General features: G+C 43.8%; 1 non-coding gene across 1 annotated transcript; it reads left to right on the top strand.

The window, feature by feature from the left end:
* The first annotated feature begins 3771 nt into the window (after positions 1-3771).
* Positions 3772-3900, top strand: LOC127664273 (small nucleolar RNA SNORA17). The gene has a single exon (XR_007973132.1). It is a non-coding gene; the product is annotated as a small nucleolar RNA SNORA17 (small nucleolar RNA).
* The last annotated feature ends 839 nt before the right edge of the window (positions 3901-4739 follow it).

The raw sequence follows: 4739 nt of genomic DNA, 5'->3' as shown, positions 1-4739 counted from the left end.
ACCTTGGGATTTATTTTGTGCAGGAGGTGAGGGAGAGGAAAGTGTCTGGTCATATCTCCACTTCCAAGGTTAATTTCAGATACATCACCTCTTGGTGCTTTGTCAACATCCCTTGAGAGTGCTTTTTGCTTGTGCATTACTTGGAAAGAGTTTGCTTAAAAGACTCTAAGTAACACATCCCTGGTAGACTCTTTCTCTTGGACTCCAGGTGCAGTCTATTCCACACACCTAAATAACAACAGCTCATGGAGAAAAATATGCATAATCAATAGTCTGTCCACTGATTCAAATACCCCCAGGGTCCATTTCTGCAGTTTGTCATACATACATTCCAGGCACAAGATCGGTTGGTGACTATGGATTCCTGCACAGCTGTTTTAGTCCTGTTAGGGCATAATTATTTTCAAGTGCTTTGCAAGAGCAGATGTTTTAAGAGCATAATAAGTACATGCCTTTATTCAATAGATGCTTTTATATTTGCATAAACAAAACATTGGTAGCCTATTGTCCTTTTGATCTTGGAAGGTAGGGTAGAAGCTGCAGCCATCAATGGTTTTCCTAACCATTGATAAGCACACACATTCTATTCTCTTCTCTCCCTCCTGCAAGCACCAGCAATCTCTCTCCTTCATTTACTTTCTGTGAGAATGCCACTTCCCTCCATTCCGGCTCAGATCCTCGCCACCTCCTCCCATTGGATTGTTTGAACTTGACTTTTCCTCATGAAGTCTTTGTAAGCTGGAGCAAGCTGAACGCACCACTGTCCTATACAGAGTGTCATCTTCTCTGTTGGGTTTATACCTGCTCCAAATCCCTGTGTTTAGATAACAGCTTATTTCCTCAAAGTCTAGATGCACTTCTGCTTGAACTTGCTGCAAAGTCCCCTCCCATGTTGTTAATACAAAAATCTGTTACCATGGTAAATAATATTCTGCCATGCATTCATCAGAAGAGGCTGCCAATTTTGTCACTTCCACATAAACAGAATATGCCTTGCTCTAAAGGAACATGCTTCCTAGCCAGAGTACATGATCTGAAGATCTTTTAAGTATGGAACACAGGTGGAGCTATGAGTGTGTGAGGTGATTCTCCAATGTACCTCGGTAAATATAGAAAAATATCTTTGTGGTACTCGATCTCTGAGGTTTGTGAAGTGCATTTATTTTTCTGATAGATGCAGCCATACACATGAGTTCAGGGCCCTTCTAAATTCAGGACATTTTTGAGGTGCTAGCTAAAAGGAGAGACGGATTTTCCTTTTCAATTTTTCTCTGCTCAATTAAACACAGCCTCCCCCTTCTTCATTCAGTATTCACATTCGATGCAGCTTCCTGCTTCCCACAGCTTCATCAGGCATTCAAAGCTTCAGATTTCTTTCCAAATTGCCAGTGCATATCCACCTCAGCTCGTCCACCAACACTTACACACTGTCTATTGTTCATGTGTCTTGCCATGGCCTTGGAACAGCAGAGTAAAGTAGCTACTATTTGTTAAGGAATAAATACTTATTTATATTGTTCAACAAAAGGACATTTGGGCAGAACACAGCACACAGAGAGCTAGAAAAACAAAAGGAACACAAAAGGAACTTGTTGAATCTTGATATACATAGAGAGAACATGCTTAGCTTTCTATTTATTTTCATACCCTCCTGTCTGACTGGGAAAGAACACTGGTCCTTCCCAGGTCACACTAAACATTAGATACATGCATCCTGTTAGAAGATGTTAAATGAAGTTCCTTTGCAGTTGTAGAATTCCAGCAGAAATAGCAACCCAAAGGACAGTAGTAAGTGGCTTAAAAAAAAAACTGTCATCTATACAGAGGTGTTAGATTAGTCACATAAGACTACCATTGGTGACATGACAATCCATCAGTGTCCCATACCCTATTTCTAGCCCATGTTAGAGAAATCTAGAGATTAATTAAGGTGTTATATAAAGAGTGTATGTAGAGACAGAAAAAGCTCGATACAGTGGCCTCCCTTCTGCCACCCACAAGGAGCACAATCTCTAGGGGGAAAAAAGAGTTCATTAGTAATCCTGGGACTTTCCTTAGGGAAAAGGCCTTGCAGATGGTTTCTTGCTACATTTATAAGCAGTCAGCCCTATGCAAATTCCTAAAACAGAATGCAAGAAAATTCTTGAGGAGAAATTAGTACCAATCTCTAAGGTTGGGGGAAATTCACTCAGCAAAGCTCTGTGCCCTTAAAAGCATAAAACGAGAATCAGTTTCCAGCAAATGATAACAGGACAAAAATTACAGGGCAAAGAAGGAGAGCAGCATTTACTGAAACATCAGTGATGGTGTCTGATGTTTCCTGTGGTCAAGGGACACTTTAGACAGGAGCAAGAAAGAAAATGCCTTGAAAGGCCCACGTTAAACAAGTGCACTGCTGAAAAGCTTTTGTTAGCAAGAAGAGCCTGTGTATACCATCGGGTAGGAAGGGTCACAACCGTCTGCAAGCCAGAGAAAAACAAATTGTCTGGCACCTTGATCTTGGACTTCCAGCCTCCAGAGCTGTTAGCAGGTAAACTGCTGTGGTTCAAGCTGCCCTGGCTGCAGCTGGAAGAACCAAACTCATAAAGATCCTGAGTTGGGCTGGAGAGATGGCTCAGCAGTTAAGAGCACTGATTGCTCTTCCAGAGGTCCTGAGTTCAAATCCCAGCAACCACGTGGTGGCTCACAACCATCCATAATGAGATCTGACACTGCCCTCTTCTGGTGTGTCTGAACACAGCTACAGTGTACTTAGATATAATAATAAATAAATCTTTAAAAAAAAAAAAAAGAAAGAAAGAAAAGAAAAGAAAAGAAAAGAAAAGAAAAGAAAAGAAAAGAAAAGAAAAGAAAAAGATCCTGAGTTGACCTTTATGATTCCATGTGTGCGGACCTCTGTGAGACAAGAGATAAAGAAGGGGATGGAGAGACGAACACTGGGTGAACCCTGGTGCAAGCAGGAGGCATCAAGGACTGGGGAACAACAGCAGCCTCATCATTCTTTGTCCTGCTTCTGAGTTTACTCTCCCTGTACTTCTGATCCTGGTGGGAGCAAGGACCTGAGCACACAAGGGAAGTGATGCAGAGGTAGCACAGAGGGAGGGGAGAAGCTACAGGCTCAGCATCAAAGGCGTCTAGAATCTGTGGATTGAGTAGAAAATTGAAGTTTGAATGTAAATTGTGTGTGTGTGTGTGTGAGAGAGAGAGAGAGAGAGAGAGAGAGAATGTTCACATGGCATTGTGTGCACACATGTGTGTCTGTGCAAGCACACACTTGCCATAAGTCACATGTGGATATATAATAATAACCTTGAGGAGCAGTGATCACCTCTATACCTGTGTGAGATACAGGGTCTTATCTGCTGCTGAACATGGCATGCTAGCTGGCGCTCACGCTTCTGAAGTTCCTTCTGTCTTCATCTCCCTCTTGTCATAGGAGAACAGAGAAGCCATGCACCACTGTGACTTTTCAGTGGTCTCAGGGAATGTAAACTCAAGTCCTTAAGTCCCAGTTGTGCAGGAAGCGATTTGCGGAACATGCCCTAGATGGACTTTTTTAAGTCATTTTAAGCTAGAGTGTTTTTATAAATGAAAAGATCAGAAAATTACAGACTTTTTAGAGATGGGGAAGAAAAAAAAACTTTACTCCGAGGAAGGGTGGTAGCAAAAGAAAAGGCCATTCTTGGAAAAACCAGATCAGCTCTGTCAACAAACCATGTTACTAGTTGTGTCATAACCTGTACAGAGAAGAAATGCAAAACATTCAAGGTGAATGCCCCTAGCGCTGCAGATGTGGTTGCTGTGTCTCATGTGTGTTAGTAGGTGGCAAAAAAGGAAAGAGACGTGTCTATCTGCAGGGTTCTGACCTGTTCAACTCTGAATGATTAATAGCCTAACACTCCCTGAAAAAAAAAAAAAAAGAACCTGAAATGACCACCAGTCAGACACCACACAAGTGGGGCAGGGACAGGCCATGCCTGAGATGCCCCCTGCCTGACTCTATAACGTGCAAATGGGACATAGCATTTCTGGGACAACTGCAGACAGTCAGAGACCCCAGGCACCACGATGATCAAATAAATAGTAGAGATATGGAAGAGAACAAGAAACAGAAGGCTGTGGGCACAATGAGAAGAGGCAGAACTGGAGACTCAAGAATAGTAAGCAACATCCTGATTTGAATAGTGGGTGATGCCACCTGGGACCATGATGGGGTCCTGACCTATACTGCCCACCAGGAGCCACGTCTGAGCCTCTGGTCCTGCAGTAGCAAGGATCTGCTATGACCCAAGGCCTGGTGAATCTCTCTAGGCTGGGCTGCCACCCAGGAACATGTCGATATCTGAGGACTGTGCAGAACTGGCCCCACTCCTTATATGAGAATCATGGGAAAGCTTGCCCTAGGAAGGACATCTGACCCCACCCCTAGCCAGCTGCAGTACTCCAAAGAGTGGCCCCATGTTGTGGGAATTGCAGGTGAGCTGGCCTCAAGAATATGAGAATAAAAGAGCTGCCCTTGCCACTCATCTCCAATGCAGTGGCATGGACAAGAGCAAGATGTCCTCTTCCCCACTTAACACTCATCGTCTGTGACAAGTGGGAGATCTGGCACTGGGGTCATGAAAGCAGGAGTGCTCCCTGCCCCTCTCCACCTGCAGCATTTGGGTGACTGGGCCCTAAACGTCTCCTGTGCTGAACAGCAGAGCTGACCCTCGAGGTGGAGGTTGCAGGTGAGCTGG

The sequence above is a fragment of the Apodemus sylvaticus genome, chromosome 13 (assembly GCF_947179515.1).
Source record: "Apodemus sylvaticus chromosome 13, mApoSyl1.1, whole genome shotgun sequence".
Taxonomy (NCBI): domain Eukaryota; kingdom Metazoa; phylum Chordata; class Mammalia; order Rodentia; family Muridae; genus Apodemus; species Apodemus sylvaticus.
Note: the sequence above shows the minus strand (reverse complement) of the source record. Positions and strands in the feature narration are given on the sequence as shown.